Source organism: Leucoraja erinacea, chromosome 37, assembly GCF_028641065.1.
Source record: "Leucoraja erinacea ecotype New England chromosome 37, Leri_hhj_1, whole genome shotgun sequence".
NCBI classification, from domain to species: Eukaryota; Metazoa; Chordata; class Chondrichthyes; order Rajiformes; family Rajidae; genus Leucoraja; species Leucoraja erinaceus.
The window spans coordinates 12,893,998-12,916,152 of NC_073413.1; the positions used below are offsets into that span (position 1 = coordinate 12,893,998).

The window sequence follows — 22,155 nt, forward strand, 5'->3', positions numbered from 1 at the left end:
GAGAGAAGGAATGGGCGACATTTCGCATGGAGACCCTTCTCCAGACTGGGTCTCGACCGGAAACGTCACCCATTCCTTCTCTCCAGAGATGCTGCCTGTCCCACTGAGGAGGTAGATACAGTACAAGGTACAATAACAATATTTATAAGGTCATAAGTGATAGTAGAACTAGGCCATTCAGCCCATCAAGTCTACTCCACCATTCAACCATGGCTGATCTATCTCTCCCTTCAAACCCATTCTCCTGCCTTCTCCCCATAACCTCTGATAGGTTTAGAGGGATATGGGCCAAGCGCGGGCAGGTGGGACTAGTGTAGCTGGGGCAGTTTGTTTAGCATGGGCAAGTTGGGCCGAAGGGCCTGTTTCCGGGCTGTATTACTAACGGAGGTGCGATAACTCTTGAGGTTACGGGGTGTGTGTGTGTGTGGGGGGTGTGTGTGGGAAGGGGGGGGGGGTGTGTGTGTGTGTGTGTGGGGGGGGGGCGGTGTGTGTGTGGGGGGGGGGGGTGTGTGTGTGTGTGGGGGGGGGGGGGTGTGTGTGTGTGTGTGTGTGTGGGGGTGCGGGAGGGTGGGGGTGTGTGGGGGGGGGGGGGGGGTGGTGGTGTGTGTGGGCGGGGGGGGGGGTGCGGGGGGGGGGGGGGGGGTGGGTGTGTGTGGGGGGGGCGGTGTGTGTGGGGGGGGGGGGTGGTGGTGTGAAATGTGTGTGGGGGGTGGTGTGTGTGTGTGTGGGGGGGGGGATGGGGGGGGGGGGTGTGGGGGGGGGGGGGGGGTGGGGGGGTGTGTGAATGTGTGTGTGGGGGGTGTGTGTGTGTGTGTGGGGGGGGGGGGGTGGGGGGCGGTGTGTGAATGTGTGTGTGTGGGGGGGGTGTAACCAACAGGTGTAATGCGGGACATTGTTCTTTAGCGGCTGACGCCTGGGCCGCGTTTACATTTAACTCTGTCTCACTTGCATCCGCTTGTGACCATTGCCACAAACCTGTTCACTCACTTCACTTCACTGAGAACCGGTCGGTTTTATGGTGAGGTCGCGGGTCCCAACACTGCACGGTGCCAGCTGTCAGCCGGGGCTGCCAGGTCTATCCAGCGGCGCCCATTGTGGGGACCCTCCCCTCCCCCCTTCACTGGTCACACCTCCCCGGGACTGGACACTGGGCCACCCCACACACCCCGGGACTGGACCCCCCACCCCCCACCCCCCCCCCCCCCCCCGTGCCGGGGTAAGTGAGGCGGGAGGTGTTGAGGCACTTGCTCCGGATTTGAGGACGGAAAGTGACACGTCAACGAGCCGCTCAGGAATCTCTCTCCTCACTTCTGTGCGTTTGTAACTGAGCCCCGGACTGGCTTTCACTGAGTTCCCGGTTGCTTGAGCGATTCTTGTCGGGGAGTCGGGGTGGGGGGCGTTGGGTAAAGATGCCTTGGAGCTTTGGGTTGGAGGCCGATCCGAGCGGCGCCCGGGATGGGAGCGAAGCGGCGGCTCACCTGCAGCGCGGCGGCCAGCGGCACTGACTCAGGCACCCTGACTACACCAGTCTCACAACTCGTCAACCCCGGCCTTTCCCCACAGCCCGGCCTGGAGCGCAGCGACCCCCACACGGTAAGAAACAACAGACCACTCGTCAATAAGTGATGGGCCATTAATCTAATTGCATCCTTTTATATTTAACAACAACTGGACACGGGCTTGTTACAAAAGGCATCAATACCGAGCGCTGTTAAATATATAAAGGATATTATCTCCATTAATAATGAACAGCCCATGTCGAGTGTCACACAGAAGAATACTTCACGTATTTTACAAACTCGTTTCTCTCTCGTTAAAACACTTGGTTCAAATAAAATTAAATATCAAACGTTGTCAAAGTTCTCTGGGGGAACGAAGACAAGGTTTTGTTGAACTTGTGAGTTTGTCCGGTGCTTACTGGCCTCGGGATTCGCTTGTGCTCAGACCATGAACTTTTACAGACTCGGTAACAAAGTGTTGGTTGGAATATTAGATTATGAAATAACTATTTAGTAGGAAGGGTTTTAGGTGGAAGAGTTGCTGGTTGTGTTGAGTTTTTAGCCACTGTTGGACTTGGCTATGTTTGTTTGAGGGGCTCTGGTGTGAAACTGATCCCTAAGTCCTGTATGAAGTTTATGCTGGAAATTTGAGCCGCGCTGTCATTTTTTTTTCCATTTCGGGTCCCTGCCCCAAGTTCACTCTCCGGGAAAACCTCAAACTGAGCGCCGTGACTAAACATGCCCTGAGTTGCCGCAGAGAGACGCGAGCAAGCGCTTCCCGCCACCGGCGTCGGGGCTGGAGTAAGCAGAGCCGTCATTCCGTGCCCATTGATGCCGTTTGTCAGAGTTATCAGGTTAGATCTCTCTCCGCCCGCGCGTTAAGTTGTTCCACTAAACCCCGGGTTTGTGTTGTAGTCTCTGGTGATGTTTCAGGTGAAGAATTTCAACCGGAATTTGTCTGTCTGTAATTCTCGCCCTCGACTCGCTCGGTCGGAATCCACAGACTGGTGTTTGTTTACAACTTGTTCTGGGGAAGATAGACACAAAATGCTGGAGTAACTCAGCGGGACAGGCAGCATCTCTGGAGAGAAGGAATGGGTGACGTTTCGGGTCGAGAATGCACCTCATCAGTGTGGCTTGGAGCAGCGCCCTGGGCTAGGTGCCCGCCGCGCTTGTGGACAAACTTTTGTAGTGAATTGTTAGCGGCCTTTGGCGCGGAGCCCGGCCTCCGGGGTCAATGTTACCCCGTGCCGGGAGGGGGGGGGGGGGTGGAGGAGGAGAGGGAGTGTTGATGGAGGGGGGGGGGGGGCAGAGGGAGTGTTGGGGGGGGGGGGGGGGGGGGGGGGGCGAGGGAGTGTTGAGGAGGGGGGGGGGGGGGGGGGGGGTTGCCGCTCCCCGGTCCCGGGGGGGGGGGGGAGGCCTGGCGGCACCGAGAGGGGTCTGTATCCGTGTCGCGGCCTCGCCCGTTCTCGCCGCCCAGTGACCCCGGGCCGGTCCGGTCCAGAGCGCCAGGACACTGGACGAGCCGGGCAGCGTCTGTGGGGAATGGACTGGCGGCGTCTAAAGAAGGTTCCCGAGCCTGACTCGCCGACTCCTCCAGCACTTTGCGCTTTGCAGTTCCTTCACTTCACTGCCCTTCGGCCTGCACCATACTGTCCGATACTGTAACTGCCTGCCCGGCTCGTTCTCCGGCCCTGACACATATCCTCTCCCCGCCCGGGACGGCAGCGCCTCGGACCCGCGACCCGCGACCGGCCCCGGGCTCAGAGATTCAGGAACCGCGCTGCGTGACGGCGGTGAAACTTCCACTCGCGTCCCGCCGGTAAAGACCGGGCACCGTCTTGCTCATGACCCCCTCGCACCCCTCCCTCCCGGTCATCGCACCCCCTCCCTCCCGCCAGCACCACATCTCACACACATACTCTCTCACACACACAAATACACACACACACACACACACACACACACACACATACACACACACACACACACACACACACACACACAAATACACACACACAAACACACACACACACACACAAATACGCACACACACACACACAAATATGACACACACACAGACACACACACCCCATCCCCACCTCCCCACCGCCGGGAAAACCTCTCTCTCTATCTCCTGGTTGTCCCCAGCCTCCCCAGCATGAAACATCAACTGTTTCTCCATCGATGCTGCCCGACCTGCTGAGTATTCCATCACCATCACGAGTACCTGGGTACCGATACTATGTTTGCCGCTACCCAGCCACGTTATAACCAAATGAGTCCCATCAAACCAGGTACAGCTGGTAGTGTAGAGAATAATGCAGTCACAGGGGAAGTGCTGCTGGGAAAAGTTCAAGGTTGCAGTGAAGTAGATTGGAAGATCAAGAGTTAATGAGAGAAGAGCAGTGGTCTGATAACAGCGGGGATCTGGTGGTACGTGCTTTAACGGGAGAGGGAGGGGGGGGGGGGGGGGAGGGGGGAGTGAGTGGTCTTTGATTATGTTGGCTCCTTTGCCGAGGCAGCGTGAAGTGTAGATGGAGTCAGTGGTGGTGTGTGTGATGGACTGGGCTACATCTACAATGGTGGGGAGTGTGGTGTGTGTGGGACTGGGCTACATCTACAATGGTGGGGAGTGTGGTCTGTGTGTGGGACTGGGCTACATCTACAATGGTGGGGAGTGTGGTGTGTGTGTGGACTGGGCTATGGTGGGGAGTGGGGTGTGTTATGGACTGGGCTACATCTACAAGGGTGGGGAGTGTGGTGTGTGTGGGTCTGGGCTACATCTACAATGGTGGGGAGTGTGGTGTGTGTGATGGACTGGGCTACATCTACAATGGTGGGGAGTGTGGTGTGTGTGGGACTGGGCTACATCTACAATGGTGGGGAGTGTGGTGTGTGTGGGACTGGGCTACATCTACAATGGTGGGGAGTGTGGTGTGTGATGGACTGGGCTACATCTACAATGGTGGGGGGGGAGTGTGGTGTGTGTGATGGACTGGGCTACATCTACAATGGTGGGGAGTGTGGTGTGTGTGGGACTGGGCTACATCTACAATGGTGGGGAGTGTGGTGTGTGTGGGACTGGGCTACATCTACAATGGTGGGGAGTGTGGTGTGTGATGGACTGGGCTACATCTACAATTCTCTGCAATGCCTTGTGCTCTTGGGCAGAGCTGTTGCCAGAGCAAGCTGTGATGCATCGCGATAGGATGAATGCTTTGTATTCTGTATCTGTAGATGTTGGTTCAGTTTGCTCCCGTTAGCAGCCCTGTGTCGGTTGTGTTTTGGACCAGGTTGTGTTGGACTAGGTGGGAGGATGTCGTGGGTGTACAAGACCAGGACGTGTGGGGAAAGGGAGAGGTTCACACGGGTTGGGAGATCACAATGTCTCCAGTTTGTTCTATTGAGATGTGCCCACCTGTTCTGTCACAATGTGGCCAGCATTCAGGGAACAGATGTCTCTCACACACACACACACACACACACACACACACACACACACACACACACACACACACACACACATACACAGTGAGATGACAAGTCACTTCATCGATTCTTTATGAAGTTTATGAACCAGAAATTCATTGTAATCTTCACATTATTAACAACTGAGGGTTTTTCTTATCGATGTGGACAACTTTCCAATTTTCCAGTTCCATCTGCCGTGTCCTTGCCGGTCTTAGTTGAAGCCTGTCCGTCACCTTCATACACACGCTTCATGCTACACTGCACACGCTACACTGCACACGCTTCATACATGCCACACTGCGCATGCTTCACACATGCCACACTGCACACTGCCCCCCATCATCCTATCCCAGATACATGACACTTGGTCCTTTCATCCAAATCATTGCTACAGATTGTTGCAGCTGCCCTTGTCAGAAGACCCAGGCTCCCCACAGAGGCCGATCATATACATGTCATATACATACATGTTCATGCCAGTACATCATCTCTGTCCCATGTTTAGCAACATCCTCCTTTAGTAAGTTCGTTACACAGTAGCTTCTAAACCTCCAACTACACTGATGCTCATTCTCTAATCCACGAGTTAAAACTTCCTGGAGATGATTTTTCCAGCAGAACTTCCACAGATCAGCAGTGATTGGCTGGATCCGTTTTTATTCTCGCCATCTCTTTCATCTTCAGCATGTTCCTACACTAGTGTCAGGTTAATGGTCTACTCTCCCCTCTATGTTCTCCCTGACATTGTTGTCTATAATACCCATGATGAACCTTTTACACATCATTATTTTTCTCAAAGACCCGGAACATGGATCAGCAACAATGGTGACATTAGCTAATTCCAGTATTTTCTCCATCCACTTATTTATTCCATCTCCTCATTCACTCCGGATCGCTGTCTTCCACAAAGACAGTCACAAAATATTTGTTGGATTTCTTTGCCATTTCCTGAATCCCCCCTGGTCTATAAACTCGTTACACACCTGAGGGGACATTAACAGTCAGATTTCTACATTTCTTGCAAGATTACTCTTCTGTTCTTCTCCACCATGAGTGCTCTTTGCTCAATTGTGATAAGGTCATAAGGAATAAGAGTAGAATTAGGCCATTCAGCCCTTCAACCATGGCTGATCTATCTCTCCCTCCTAACCCCATTCTCCTGCAGGGCCGAAGGGTCTGCCTCCACTCTATGACTATGAATGTAAGGAGGTCTGAAGAAGGGTCTCGACCCAAAACATCACCTATTCCTTTTCTCCAGAGATGGTGCCTGACTCGCTGAGTTACTCCAGCTTCATGACAATGATAATGACACAATATCCACCTCTCTTCCACTCGTTCAGAGTGTGAGATCTTGGAGAATCTTGCCTGTATCTTGCTTGGGTGTTTCTCGTGCAAGAGGTTGGTGGTGAGTGTGCCGCAGTCAGAGCCACATCATTTGTATAGGCTCTCTGCCATAAGTGTCATTGGATACCAGATGGAATATCATCTTACTCTGGAGCTGAGATAAGATGAGCCTAGATGTTAATTATTTCATGGCATGAACTTCAGTCTCTGGGGTTAGATGAACCTGCGTGAGGTTTCGTGCATCAGTGGTGAATCGTCTGAGTTAGAAGGTCAATTGGTCCAAGTCCCTCTCTGTTTGTTATCCAGGCTGATTCAGATCGGATTAGTTCATTGCCACAGACACCAGGGTCCAATGGAATTCCTTGTTCACATGAAGTTCACAGAGTAAACAGTAGTAACTCAGTGGGTCAGGTCTGGCAGTATCTCTGGAGAACATGATAGGTGATGTTTCGGGTCGAGACACTTCTTCAACAGTATAGTGGTGAGGCTAAAGACAACAATGTGTGTAACACAGATGTAAACAGTGTAGTGCAAAACAATAACACTAAGGTGTAAAACGGAATAAGCACGGAGGTGGAGTTAAGGCTCTGGGAATGGGGTGTGAATGAGGCGGTTGGTTCACGAGTCGCAGAGAGAGCATTCTTGTCTCGATGTTGTACCTTCTCCCAGAAAGTGGAAGAGAGAGAAGGGAATGGCCAGGCTGTCTGCATCCTGAATCTTCCTGATGCAACACTCCATGACAACGGTCTGGATGGGAGGAGGTGCCGAGTCTGTGTTCAACGCTCTCTGCATGTTGAGGTAGTCAATAACAGAGTGGTTCATAGACCTGGGTTAGTGGGATCTTGCTGTGCTTGCTGTCTGCGTGCACTTAAAGCTAGTGAATACCGTGTGACTGATTGGCTTCTTCTAAACTCGGGCCAGCACTGGACTGAGACGGAGTTGGGAATGTTACAGGTGTGAGCTGGACCACTCCGGGTTCACCTGCCCGCGCCTAACGGCAAATACAGAGAGGCACATAAACACAGTGTGGCAGAGAGAGAGAGAGGCTATGTGTGCGGTTTATCTAACGGTGTGGTTTTGGTAATGATGTAACCACATTCAACCCTAGTAGTTTGTTCTACAAAAATAAATTAACCTCCAAGAGCTGGATTGTACAGAGCTGAGGTCATGTACCAGATAACACCTTTGGTTTTGCCATTGTACACGAGGAAGGGTTTATACCGGGAATGTACGCGGTACAGACTCATTGTCATCATGGAATAATCAAGTGGAGTTGTGAAAACTGGGATGTGATGTGCTGATGGTGTTTAGGGGTTTGCCGGGAGGGTGGAGACTCCCCCACTCGGCCCATCAGTATCGGACAGAGGACGGGGTGGTGTTGGGAACAGGAGGTAACGTATCCGTACACTCTGGGGGTGTAGCCTTGTATGGAATTAAAACTCAACATGACCTGAGCCAACATGTGTTGGAAGGAAGGTACACAAAGTGCTGGAGAAACTCAGCGGGTGCAGCAGCATCTATGGAGCGAAGGAAATAGGCAACGTTTCGGGCCGAAACCCTATGGAGCGAAGGAAATGGGCGACGTTTCGGGCCGAAACCCTTCTTCCCTCACCTATCCATGTTCTCCACAGATGCTGCCTGACCCGCTGAGTTACTCCAGCATTCTGTGTCTGCCTCTAATGGGATGTGGGGCGAATGTGGGATGCGGTCAAATGTTCCTGTAACCGGTTGTTTGTCGGTCTGTATTTAGTGTGTGACGCCGAATGGTCATCGTCTCTCATTGGCCACATGAGAGGCTCATTGACCCACTGACCGGTCCCGCGGCCCGGACTCTCACACCCATCGCCGCCCCGCCGGACTGTGGTGAATTATTAGCTTTAGAGTCTGTCCATCTACAACAACCGCCTGCATTTATGTAGCGCCGACACGGCCCTGCAGGCTGCCTTTGTCCCTCTGGGTCAGAAGCTGTTTGCCAGATGTAACGGAACACCTTTTTAAATGGTCACTGGTGCATTAGCAGATACAAGTCCAGCAGAGTTGCACAGATGTTCGCACAGCTGGCGAGAGGAGCGCGTTGTAGGATGAAAGCGCTCGCTCCCGGGAGGGGGTTCGCGGTTTAGGGTCTTGGCAACGAAACGCGGAGAGTGGCGGGGAGGCGGCGCGGGAACGGCCTGGAGTTGGTGGTCGTGGGCCGGAGGAAGCTGCAACACGGGAGAGTGGAGGAGAGAGTGGAGGGGAGAGGGCAGGGGTGGGGAGAGGAGGGGAGAGGGCAGGGGAGGGGGGGACAGGGGCAGGGGTGGGGGGGAGAGGAGGGTGGGTGGGAGGGGAGAGGGGGGAGGACAGGGGCAGGGGTGGGGTGGGGAGAGGGGGGGTGGGGGCAGGGGAGGGTGGGAGGGGAGAGGGTGGGGTGGGGGAGGGGGAGGACAGGGGGGGTGAGGGGAGGCAGGGGGTGGGGGGGGGGAGGGGGTGAGGGGAGGAGAGGGTGGGGTGGGGGGGGGGAGGAGGGGGGTGGGGAGAGGGGGAGGGCAGGGGTGGGGGCAGGGGGAGGACAGTGGTGGGGGGGAGGGGGAGGGGGGGGGACAAGGAGGGGGGGGGGAGGACAGGATGTGCTAGATTATTTGAAAACATGAGTGTGAATTTTGAACAAATGGGGGGCCGTGTTTAGGGGTGAAGCGCCGCGTGATCAATAACCGAGAGCGCGGCCGGAGGAGCATAGAATGGGCTGATGTTACCCGGTCACACGAGGCCGCTGGTCTCACAGGGCGATCACAGCTCCCAGCAGTAACCGCTGGCCAGATGTGGTTCATGATGATTGGGGTCTAATGGGCACCCGCGCTGATTTACATTCCAGATGTGTCAGTAATTGGAGGGAAATTCCAACCTGTTGTCCCCTCGCCAGTCGCGAACCCGCTCCCCCTGCACAAGGCCGGGCCCTGACACAGTCTACACGGGGCCGGGCCCTGACACAGTCTACACGGGGCCGGGCCCTGACACAGTCTACACAAGGCCGGGCCCTGACACAGTCTACACGGGGCCGGGCCCTGACACAGTGGCCCTACACAGTCTACCCGGGGCCGGGCCCTGACACAGTCTACACAAGGCCGGGCCCTGACACAGTCTACACGGGGCCGGGCCCTGACACAGTCTACACGGGGCCGGGCCCTGACACAGTCTACACGGGGCCGGGCCCTGACACAGTCTACACGGGGCCGGGCCCTGACACAGTCTACACGGGGTAGAGCCCTGACACAGTCTACACAAGGCCGGGCCCTGACACAGTCTACACGGGGCCGGGCCCCGACACAGTCTAGTCTCCGCCGGGAGGGTCATCAATGAATGGGTCATCAAAGGACACTTGCATTTCAATGTAATGTTCTATGAATGAATTTTACGGCGACCAAAAGATTTAAACCGGTCACGGCGTCACAGGTCTAACAGTGAGAGAGGGGGGTCGGCGTGTTCTCAGACCCACCCGGTCATGTCTGGGTCCGCCAGTGTTGCCTCACAGCGCCAGAGACCGGGTTCAATCCTGACCTCCGGTGCTGTTTGTGTGGAGTTTGCACGTTCTCCCTGTGGCCTTGTGTATTTGTCCCGGGTGCTCAGGTTTTCTCGGTGCGGGGAGAATAGACGGGACTGTGGGGAAAATACAGATAACATTAGTCGGAGGGGGGTGGGGTTGCACTGTGAGCTGGTATAAAACTGATGGGCCGAAAGGAAGGACATGTCAGCTGTGGACTTGAGAATTGTACCTGAGTGATAATGGCGTAAAATTTACAACATTCGTTGCTTCAATAAAACAATATTGAAATGAGCAGGAGAGACGGAAACATGGTCAGAAATGGGACTTGCACCTTTCATATTCAGCTCTAGGGTCTTTACGACTCGCTATAAAAGGTTGTTGCAGTCCAGACAAGTTTACTTCGATAAAGAGAGAAATTACGGTTACACATTGAAAGTCAGTGGATGAGTGGTCACTGCTTTTGCAGCGACATTTACTGCCCAGTTGATTCAGCAAAGTGAGTGTGTTAGTGTGAATATGCAAGTGCGAGTATGTGAATGAGAGTGTGAGTGTGAGTGAGAGTGAGCAGATGAGACTGACAATAAGGAGTAATTTAAAGTCACAATTAACCTAAAGAGACCGGCTGCTGATGTTCTAACTCCATCAAGGAGTGGGTCAGGCAGCATCAGGAGGGAATGGACAGGCGACGTTTCGGCCCTAAAGAAGAATTCCGACCCATTCCCTCCACAGACGCTGCCTGGCCCGTCAGTTCCTTCAGCACTTTGTGTTTTGTTTTGTAGTTGGCAGAGGAATGATGTAGAGATGAAGACAGAGATTGATAGATTCTTGATCAGTGCGGGTGTCAGGGGTTATGGGGAGAAGGCAGGAGAATAGGGTTAGGAGGGAGAGATAGATCAGCCGTGATTGAATGGCGGAGTAGACTTGATGGGCCGAATGGCCTAATTCTTCTCCTATCACTTATGACCTTATGAACACAGTGACCGTGTGCTTCGTGTCACTCCGGGAACCGGGAACCGGGAACCGTCACGGAGGCACCGGCGGTGATTCAGGCCAAGTGTCCTGAGGCTGCTCCGGGAGAGTTTCCCCGCTTGTTTGGCGCCGGAACACGAGGTTGTGATCAAAGCCGAGACGCCGGCAGGTGCAGGAGCCTCGTGTTGTTTCCAGAAGTTGTTCCTCGATGGGAGAGGGTGGGCGAGCAACGTGTTGGCGACGTGAGTCGCGGTCAAAGATCCAGTTGTCTAGTTCCCAGCGCCGAACCCGGTGGCAGCTGAGACCGTCGGATCCCGGCCCCGCAGCGCTGACGGAGCAGCACCCGTGCATCTGCCCTCTTGCAGCTCCACTCCTGCAGCCCCCCCCCCTTGCAGCCCCCCACTCCTGCAGCTCCACTCCTGCAGCCCCTCCTGCCCCCCCTCCTGCAGCCCCCCCCTCCTGCAGCCCCCCCTCCTGCAGCCCCCCCTCTTGCAGCCCCCCCCGCCCCCCCCCTGCCAGCCCCCCCTCCTGCAGCCCCCCCCTCCTGCAGCCCCCCTCCTGCAGCCCCGCCCCCCCCTCCTGCAGCCCCCCCCCCTCCTGCAGCAACGCCCCCCTCCTGCAGCCCCCCCCCCTCCTGCAGCCCCCCCCCTCCTGCAGCCACCCCCCTCACCCCCCCCCTCCTGCAGCCCCCCCCTCCTTGCAGCCCCCCCCCCCATGCAGCCCCCCCCACTCCTGCAGCCCCCCCTCCTGCAGCCCCCCCCCCCTGCAGCCCCCCCCCTGCAGCCCCCCCCCCCTCCTGCAGCAACCCCCCCCCTCCTGCAGCCCCCCCCTCCTGGCAGCCCCCCCTCCTGCAGCCCCCCTCCTGCAGCCCCCCCTCCTGCAGCCCCCCCCCTGCAGCCCCCCTCCTGCAGCCCCCCCTCCATGAGCAGCCCCCTCCTGCAGCCCCCCCCTCCTGCAGCCCCCCCCCTCCTGCAGCCCCCCTCTCCTGCAGCCCCCCCTCCTGCAGCCCCCCCCCTCCTGCAGCCCCCCCTCCTGCAGCCCCCCTCCTGCAGCCCACCTCCTGCAGCCCCCCTCCTGCAGCCCCCCCCTCCTGCAGCCCCCCCCTCCTGCAGCCCCCCCCCTCCTGCAGCCCCCCCCTCCATCCTGCAGCCCCCCCTCCTGCAGCCCCCCCCCCTCCTGCAGCCCCCCTCCTGCAGCCCCCCCCTCCTGCAGCCCCCCCCTTCCTGCCGCCCCCCCTCAGCAGCCCCCCCTCCTGCAGCCCCCCACCAGCCCCCCCTCCTGCAGCCCCCCCCCCTGCAGCCCCCCCTCCTGCAGCCCCCCCCCCTGCAGCTGCCCCCCCATCCTGCAGCCCCCCCCCTCCTGCAGCCCCCCCCCCTCTGCCCCCCCCTCCTGCAGCCCCCCCTCCTGCAGCCCCCCCCCCTCCTGCAGCCCCCCCTCCTGCAGCCCCCCCTCCTGCAGCCCCCCCTCCTGCAGCCCCCCCCCCTCCTGCAGCCCCCCTCCTGCAGCCCCCCCTCCTGCCCCCCCCCCCCTCCTGCAGCCCCCCCCGCCTGCAGCCCCCCCCTCCTGCAGCCCCCCCCCTCCTGCAGCCCCCCCCCACCTCCTGCAGCCCCCCTCCTGCAGCCCCCCCCTCCTGCAGCCCCTTCATGCAGCCCCCCTCCTGCAGCCCCCCCCTCCTGCAGCCCCCCCCCCTCCTGCAGCCCCCCCCCCTCCTGCAGCCCCCCCCCTTGCAGCAGCCCCCCTCCTGCAGCCCCCCCCCTCCTGCAGCCCCCCCTCCTGCAGCCCCCCCTTCCTGCAGCCCCCCCCTCCCTGCAGCCCCCCCCTCTTGCAGCCCCCCCCCCTCCTGCAGCCCCCCCCCTCCTGCAGCCCCCCCCCCTCCTGCAGCCCCCCCCTCTTGCAGCCCCCCCTCCTGCAGCCCCCCCTCTTGCAGCCCCCCCTCCTGCAGCCCCCCTCCCTCCTGCAGCCCCCCCCCCTGCAGCAGCCCCCCTCCTGCAGCCCCCCCCTCCTGCAGCCCCCCTCCTGCAGCAGCCCCCTCCTGCAAGCCCCCCCCTGCAGCCAGCAGCCCCCCGCCCCCCTCCTGCAGCCCCCCCTCCTGCAGCCCCCCCTCCTGCAGCCCCCCCTCCTGCAGCCCCCCTCCTGCAGCCCCCCCCCCTGCAGCCCCCCCCTGCAGCCCCCCCCCCTCCTGCAGCCCCCCCCCCCCCCCCTGCAGCCCCCCCCCTGCCCCCCCCCCTCCTGCAGCCCCCCCTCCTGCAGCCCCCCCCTGCAGCCCCCCCACCTGCAGCCCCCCCCCTCCTGCAGCCCCCCCTCCTGCAGCCCCCCCTCCTGCAGCCCCCCCCCCTCCTGCAGCCCCCCCCCCTCCTGCAGCCCCCCCCCCCCCTCTGCAGCCCCCCCCCCCTCCTGCAGCCCCCCCCCTCCTGCAGCCCCCCCCTCCTGCAGCCCCCCCCCCTGCAGCCCCCCCCCCTGCAGCCCCCCTCCTGCAGCCCCCCCCCTCCTGCAGCCCCCCCCCTCCTGCAGCCCCCCCCCTCCTGCAGCCCCCCCCTCCTGCAGCCCCCCTCCTGCAGCCCCCCCCCTCCTGCAGCCCCCTCTCTGCAGCCCCCCCCTCCTGCAGCCCCCCCTCCTGCAGCCCCCCCTCTCTGCAGCCCCCCCCCTCCTGCAGCCCCCCCCTCCCCCAGCCCCCCCCCCTCCCAGCCCCCCCTCCTGCAGCCCCCCCCCTGCAGCCCCCCCTCCTGCAATCCCCCCCCCTGCAGCCCCCCCCCCTGCAGCCCCCCCCCTGCAGCCCCCCCCCCTCTGCAGCCCCCCCTCCTGCAGCCCCCCTCCTGCAGCCCCCCTACTGCAGCCCCCCCCCTGCAGCCCCCCCCTCCTGCAGCCCCCCCCCTCCTGCAGCCCCCCCCCCCAGCCCCCCCCCTGCAGCCCCCCCCCTGCAGCCCCCCCCTCCTGCAGCCCCCCACCCCCCCCTGCAGCCCCCCCCCCTCCGCAGCCCCCCCCCCCTGCAGCCCCCCCTCCTGCAGCCCCCCTCCTGCAGCCCCCCCCTGCAGCCCCCCCTCCTGCAGCCCCCCCTCCTGCAGCCCCCCCCCTGCAGCCCCCCCTCCTGCAGCCCCCCCCCCCTGCAGCCCCCCCCCCTGCAGCCCCCCCCCCAGCCCCCCCCCCTCCTGCAGCCCCCCCCCCCTCCTGCAGCCCCCCCCTCCTGCAGCCCCCCCTCCTGCAGCTCCACTCCTGCAGCTGCTCTCCTGCAGCACAGGAAAGCAGTGACAGGATAGGTCAAAGTGATGAGGATGAGGATGCTATGAGGCTGCAGGGTGACTTGGATAGGTTGGGTGAGTGGGCAGATGCAAGGCAGATGCAGTTTAATGTGGATAAATGTGAGGTGCAGGAAGGCAGATAATTATCTGAATGGTGTCAGATTAGGAAAAGAGGAGGTGCAATGAGTCCTGGGCACTTGCACATCAACAATACAATACGGTTTTATTCATCTCATTGCACATAAAGTGCAAGTGAAATGAATTTGTCAGCAGCGGTACAATGATAAAGAACACACAAACACAATAAAAATTTAACACAAACATCCACCACAGCATTCATCACTGTGGTGGAAGGCACAGAATTTGGCCGGTCCTCCTCCATTTCCCCCCCCCCCCCCCCCCCCCCCCCCCCCCCCCCCCGTGGTCGGGACCTCAACCCTCCGCAGCCATCGCTGCGGGCGTCCAGATGGTAAAATGACAAGGTAAAAAGTCCAGGATTGGCTCTTCCCTACCGGAGACGGCGGCTTCAGGCTGGTATAGGCCTGTCACTGAAAGTAAACTTGCAGGTACAGCAGGCAGTGAAGAAAGCTAATGGCATGTTGGCCTTCATTGCAAGAGGATTTGAGTTTAGGAGCAAGGAGGTTCTACTGCAGTTGTACAGGGCCTTGGTGAGACCAGACCTGGAGTATTGTGTACAATACAATGTTTAGAGGGTATTGGGCTAAAAGCGGGGAAATGGGACTAGTTTAGTCAAGTCAACTTTATTAGTCACATACACATACAGTGGCTTGCAAAAGTATTCATAGCCCTTAAACTTTTCCACATTTTGTCACGTTACAACCACAAACATAAATGTATTTTATTGGGATTTTATGTGATAGACCAACACAAAGTGGCGCATAATTGTGAAGTGGAAGGAAAATGATACACGGTTTTCACATTTTTTAACAAATAAAAAACTGAAAAGTTCAAGGCGTGTGAATACTTTTGCAAGCCACTGTACAAGATGTGCAGTGAAATGAAAGTGGCAATGCCTGCGGATTGTGCAAAAAACTACAGAACAGAATAGAACAGAATCAGTATTTACATATTAGAATTTTTTTTAAAGACACAACACAACAGTAAACTAATCCCTGGTGAGATCAGAGTTGACAGTCCTAACGGCCTGTGGGAAGAAGCTCCGTCTCATCCTCTCTGTTTTCACAGCGTGACAGCGGAGGCACTTGCCTGACCTGAACAGCTGGAACAGTCCGTTGCTGGGGTGGTAGGGGTCCTTCATGATCTTGCTGGCTCTGGATCTGCACCTCCTGGTGTACAGGTCCTGCAGAGGGGTGGGGGTGAGTGTAGTTCCCATAGTGTGTTCGGCCGAACACACTACTCTCTGCAGAGCCTTCCTGTCCTGGGCAGAGCTGTTCCCAAACCAGATTGAGATGTTGCCGGACAAGATGCTTTCTACAGCCCCAGAGTAGAAGCACTGAAGGATTCTCAGAGAGACTCTGAATTTCCTCAGCTGCCTGAGGTGGTAAAGGCTCTCCCTTGCCTTATTCACCAGAGGGCATCTTGTTGGCAGAAACAAGTTAGGCTGAATGTCCTGTTTTACTGTACATGACGTTGAGGACCTTGAAATCGCTGCCAGGGATGTGGGTGCCAGGGGTGTGGGTGCCAAGGGTGTGGGTGCCAAGGGTGTGGGTGTGGGTGCCAGGGGTGTGGGTGCCAGGGGAGTGGGTGCCAGGGGTGTGGGTGTGGGTGCCAGGGGTGTGGGTGCCAGAGGTGTGGGTGCCAGGGGTGTGGGTGCCAGGGGTGTGGGTGTGGGTGCCAGGGGTGTGGGTGTGGGGTGCCAGGGGTGTGGGTGCCAGAGGTGTGGGTGCCAGAGGTGTGGGTGCCAGGGGTGGGGTGCCAGAGGTGTGGGTGCCAGGGGAGTGGGTGCCAGGGGTAGGGTGTGCCAGAGGTGTGGGTGCCAGGGGAGTGGGTGCCAGGGGTATGGGGTGCCAGAGGTGTGGGGTGCCAGGGGAGTGGGTGCCAGGGGTGTGGGTGCCAGGGGTGTGGGTGCCAGGGGTGTGGGTGCCAGAGGTGTGGGTGCCAGGGGTGTGGGTGTGGTGCCAGGGGTGTGGGGTGCCAGGGGTGTGGGTGCCAGGGGTGTGGGTGCCAGGGGTGTGGGTGCCAGGGGTGTGGGTGCCAGTGGAGTGGGTGCCAGAGGTGTGGGTGCCAGGGGTGTTGATGTTGATGTGGGTGCCAGGGGTGTAGGTGCCAGGGGTGTGGGTGCCAGGGGTGTGGGTGGGTGCCAGGGGGTGTGGGTGGGGGTGTTGGTGCCAGGGGTGTGGGTGCCAGGGGTGTGGGTGCCAGTGGAGTGGGTGCCAGAGGTGTGGGTGCCAGGGGTGTTGATGTTGATGTGGGTGCCAGGGGTGTAGGTGCCAGGGGTGTGGGTGCCAGGGGTGTGGGTGCCAGGGGTGTGGGTGCCAGGGGTGTGGGTGCCAGGGGTGAGGGTGCCAGGGGGTGTGGGTGCCAGGGGTGTGGGTGCCAGGGGTGTGGGTGTGGGTGCCAGGGGTGTGGGTGCCAGGGTGTGGGTGTGGGTGCCAGGGGTGTGGGTGCCAGGGGTGTGGGTGTGGGTGCCAGGGGTGTGGGTGCCAGGGTGTGGGTGCCAGGGGTGTGGGTGCCAGGGGGTGTGGGTGCCAGGGGTGTGGGTGCCAGGGGTGTGGGGTGCCAGGGGTATGGGTGCCAGGGGTGTGGGTGTGGGTGCCAGGGGTGTGGGTGCCAGGGGTGTGGGTGCCAGGGGTGTGGGTGCCAGGGGTGGGTGCCAGGGGTGTGGGTGTTTGATGGAGACGGATACAATAGTGATGTTCGAGAGAGTTTTAGATGGACACGACATCATGTGGAGAATGGATCATGTGCAGGTGAATAAGAGGTGGTCTTGTCATCATGTTGGCCACAGACATTGTGGGCGGCTGGGCCTGTTCCTGTTCTAAGACTCTATGGCAGTCAGTAGATCCTGACTTTAAACTGCTTGCTTGTGTTGGATGGTTGCTCAGTAACAGCAGCACTCCACTCCCGAAGGGCTGGAGCAATTTGTGCTGGCGTGTTGTGACAGATCAGTCCAGAGCAGGGAGGCCTCGGATCAAAGGCATTCAGAATGTAACTGGGAGAAGGTGAAGGAAGTTAAAGTTGGCCCTAGAGCAACAAGCAGAGCGTGGTTCAGCAGGACAGTGAGTGAGTGAAGCAGGGAGTGGCCTCATTTACAGGATTTTGTCCAAAAATAAACTTATTTAGAATGATTAAAAATATGTATCGAACTTTTCCGACAGTTTGTGTCAATAGTCATTAGTGTTATATTCAGTAGCGTTCACAAACTATCTACACCAAGCAACCTTACTACTGTGCCCCCCATGGGGCTCTCCCTTCCCTTGTTTGAGGGGTGTTCCCACTGGACTCTGACCCCCAATGTCCAGCAGCGGAAGGACCCTAGACTGTGGTCCCCCCCCCCCCCCCCCCCCCCGAGCTTCAGTGAGTCCCTCAGCATGTACTCCTGCAGTCTGCAGCGGGCCAGTCGGCAACATTCCCCGACAGACATCTCGCTCCGCTGGGTGGTCAACAACGCTCAGGCAGACCAAAACGTACATGTTTGTAGGTTAATTGTCTTCGGTAAAAATGATAATTTGTTGCGAGTGTGTAGGATAGTGTTAGTGCACAGGGTGGTCGCTGGTCAGACTTCCTGGTAAATTCTGGATGTTTCTCCGTTCAATGCCACAGGATTGTTGCCACAAAGAGGTTTCATTTGTTACTGTACATAGCCAGCGCTAGAATATATCTTTAGTGTTCAGACATTCAGCACAGAAACAGGCCCTTCGGCCCACTGAGTCCATGCCATCCATTGATCAACCATTCACACGAGTTCTGGGTCATCCCGTTTTCTCATCCACTCCTTGCACACTTGGGGCAAGTTACAGAAACAACTAACCTATAACATACACACCTTTGGGATGTGGGAGGAAACTGGAACACGGGACTCAAGTAGAGAAAGCTAGTAGACAGTGTGTGAGAGAAGGCAGGTACGGGATACTGAGTTGGATGATCAGCCATGATCATATTGAATGGCGAATGGTGCAGGCTCGAAGGGCCGAATGGCCTCTACTCCTGCACCTATTGTCGATGTTTCTATGTAACCTATAACCCACACATCTTTGGGATGTGGGAGGAAACTGGAGCATGTGTTGCCCGTTCACTGCCTGTGCAGATTCCTGCTCAATGCCTTTGACAGCAACATGACAATAATCCTCAGCAGGTCGGGCAGTGCATGTGGGCCCTTCTCTCCAATGGTGCATTGATGGCGGGTGCTGCCCCCTGGTGTGCTGTTTAGTCGGCTCTGCTGGTGAGATCCATCACCTTAGACTTGAGTTCCAGATTTCCAACCCTGTCGTTTCTCTTTTAGTTTATTTGTGTTTGGTTTATTATTGTCATGTACAGAGGAAAGCTTCTGTTTGCATGTTATCCTGTCAAAGAAAAGACTACACATGGTTACAATCGAACCATCCACAGTGCACAGATAAAGGATGAATGGTACAACATTTAGTGTAACATAAAGCGCGATAAAGTCTGCTTAAAGATAGTTCTAAGGTCTCCAATAAATAATGTTTAGTGCAAGATAAAGTCCAGAAAGGTCTGCTTAAAGATAGTTCTAAGGTCTCCAGTTGAGTAGATGGGAGGTCAGGCCCGCTTTCTAGCTGATGAGAAAACTGTTCAGTTGCCTGATAACAGCTGGAAAAAACTGTCCCTGAATCTGGACACCCTGTGTGTTTTCAAACTCCTGTACCTGATGGGAGAGGTAGTGATCGGGGTGAGGCTTGTCCTTAATTATGCTGCTGGCCTTGCTGAGGCAGCATGAAGTGTAGATGGAGTCAATGGAAGGGAGGTTGGTTTGTGTGATGGTCTGGCTGCAATTTTCGACAATTTCTTGTGCTTTTGGATGGTGTTGTTCCCAAACCAAGCTGTGACACCTCCTGATAAAACGATACAGGCACATCTGTAGAGGTTGTTGAGGATATGCCGAACTTCCTATGCCTCCTAAAGAAATGGACATTGTGGACTTTATTGGCCAATGCTCTGATGTGGACAAATTGCTGGTGATATTTATTCTCAGAAACTTGAAGCTTACAACATCTCTACTTTAGCACCATTAATGTATGGGTGGGCCTACTGCTTTGCTGTATAGGTCGTGGTGTATAGGTCGTGGTGTAGAGGTTGTGGTGTAGAGGTCGTGGTGTAGAGGTCGTGGTGTATAGGTCGTGGTGTATAGGTCGTGGTGTATAGGTCGTGGTGTATAGGTCGTGGTGTATAGGTCGTGGTGTATAGGTCGTGGTGTATAGGTCGTGGTGTATAGGTCGTGGTGTATAGGTCGTGGTGTATAGGTCGTGGTGTATAGGTCCTGTAATCCCCTTGGTCTTGTTGGCCTTGACGGAGAGGTTATTGTCTTGGCAATTACAGGTTCTCCATCTCCTGGATAAAGTGTGTTGGCTGCACCTGGATTGCAGGAGTGGGTGACAGCAACATTGGCAAAGATCGCAAGCCCACTTGCTCATCTGCAGAATAATGTACGGCTACCTGTTGACTTTTCATGTTTAGTTTAGTTTATTACTGTTATGTGTATCAGTTTCAGTTTAGTTTATTGTCACGTGTACCGAGGTACAGTGAAAAGCTTCTGTTGCGTGCTAACCAGTCAGCAGAGAGACAAAACATGAGCTATTCGAGCTATTTACAATGAATAGACACATGATAAGCTAGTGAAAGCTAAAGCCAGCAAAGTCTGATCAAGGATAGTCCGAGGGTCACCAATGAGGTAGATAGTAGTTCAGCACCGCTCTCTGGTTGTGATAGGATGGTTCAGTTGCCTGATAACAGCTGGGAAGAAACTGTCTCTGAACGGGAGGTGTGCGTTTTCACACATTTGCCTCATGGGAGAGGGGAGAGGACGAGTGGCCAGAGTGCTTGATGATGCTGCTGGCCTTGCCGAGGCAGCGTGAGGTGTAAATGGAGTCATTGTACTAAGGTACAGTGAAAAGCTTTTAGTTGCTCACTATCCAATGAAAGAAAGGACTATAAATTAGTCCCACACATCTCCTTTCAACTTTGCCCCTCTCACCTTAAAGCCATGCCCTTTAATCTTTGATATTTCCACCTTGGGGAAAAGGCTCTGACTCTCCATCCTATCTATACCTCTCGTCATTTTATGTCCTTCTATCAGGTCTCGCCAGCATCTGTTTGTCTTTAGACATCCTGTGGATGGTATATTTGTCTGTACACACCCTGTGGTGATGGTATATTTGTCTGTACACACCCTGTGGTGATGGTATATTTGTCTGTACACACCCTGTGGATGGTATATTTGTCTGTACACACCCTGTGGTGAAGTTAAACTTGCTGTGATGGGTACAATAAAATGCTTTCACCGTATCTCGTGGCAACAATGAACCAATAGCAACAAACCAATGTCATCCCTAAGTGCTGGAGTAACTTAGCAGGTCAGGCAGCATCTGTGGAGAGCATGGAACTCCAGCACTTTGTGTCTTTTTTGTAAACCAGCATCTGCAGTTCCTTGCGTCTCCTCCTGTTCATTTAAGTTCGTGTTCAGTTTAGTTTATTGTCACGTGTACCGAGGTACAGTGAAAAGTTATTTGTTGCGCGCTAACCAGTCAGCGGAAAGACAATACATGATTACAATCGAGCCATTAACAATGTTAAGGGAACAACGTTTAGTTAGTGCAAGGTGAAGCACGGGAGCGGCAGTGAGGAGGCGCATTCTTCTTCTTCTGTTTCTAGGTGAGACCAGGAGTCGGTCTGAGAGGCGACTCTGTGCTGGTCTTGGTGGGACAGGCATGAAGGGCTGAATGGCCTCAGGCCACTCATCTTGCCTATGTGCCCGTCTCAAGGGGTGGAATTAATATTCCAGTCAAGGACATCAGCCCTCAGTGACTGTCATATGATGAAAAAACAGAGCGACTGGGCTTGTATTCACTGGAATTTAGAAGGATGAGGGGATCTCATAGAAACATATAACGTTAGTAAGTGACGCGTAAATGATGTCGCATAAATTACGCGCAAAATGACGGCCAAGTGGGACAGGCTCTTTACTCCAGCTTTTTGTGTCTAGCTAGAGATTGTTCTATGCGGTTAGCGATGTGTTTGTAACAGCGGAAGTGGCCCCGACCCACGGGATGAAGTGTGACTGCTCCCGCCGCGCCGGCTCCGGCTCCAGGGACTGTGGGGAGAGGGGGATGAGGTTGGTGTCACTTGGTTGCCAACTCCACCCTTCCCATGAATGGTGCATGCTCCGGACAACGGGTGGGTGACAGATTCACCATGGTCCTGTAGAGGGCCATTCGGCCAGTCGCACATGTTCTATCCTCAGTGAGGGAGTGGTGGTCCCGGAGACCCCAACCCACACCTTTACTCGGGAGGAGTATTTGTCTAATTCACGCCTCAAAGTCTAGCAGACACTTCGATGCTTTGGGCAAGTCCGTGTTTCCGGGGACACGGCTCCCAAACTGCATTATGTGTTGGGGTTATAGTTAGTAATTTGTCGAGGAGAACATATCTTGGTTGTAAGTTAAATGTATTTGAGTGCGCCAAAGTGCTCAGATTAAAGCGACATTGTGCCGGATGGCAGGGTGGTGAGGTGGGGAGAGGCCGTAGGGTTTGTGGTGTGGGGAGGTGGAGAAAGGAGCAGCGATGCCTGGGCTTCAGGAGCTCCAAAGCTGCATCTCTATCTCCGCTACATCTTCCACTACCTTGAAGAAGCGGAGCTGGCTCTGGGCCGCTACTGCCACCCGGTGGCCTGGGCCGTTGCTGCAGCCCCGATCCAGAATCTGACTCAAACCAGAGGGCACAGAGAGTGCTGGAGTAACTCAGCGGGTCAGGCAGCATCTGGGGGAACATGGATAGGTGACGTTTCAAAGAGTGCTGGAGAACTCAGCGGGTCAGGCAGCATCTGTGGGGGAACATGGATAGGTGACGTTTCACAGAGTGCTGGAGTAACTCAGCGGGTCAGGCAGCATCTGTGGAGAACATCGTTTCACAGAGTGCTGGAGTAACTCAGTGGGTCAGGCAGCATCTGTGGAGAACATGG

The 22,155-nt window shown here is 56.7% G+C and overlaps 1 protein-coding gene across 2 annotated transcripts in view; it reads left to right on the forward strand.

Moving 5' to 3' along the window:
• The first annotated feature begins 1,223 nt into the window (after positions 1 to 1,223).
• Positions 1,224 to 22,155, forward strand: part of LOC129714006 (neurotrophin-4-like) — a 23,904-nt gene continuing 2,972 nt past the window's right edge. Inside the window, exon 1 of one of the 2 annotated variants that reach the window (XM_055663471.1) lies at positions 1,224 to 1,593. The gene's annotated coding sequence lies outside the window, so the exon portion shown is untranslated. Of the gene's footprint in view, positions 1,594 to 2,203; positions 2,354 to 22,155 lie in introns of those variants that run through there. The other variant, XM_055663472.1, reaches the window with a different exon arrangement.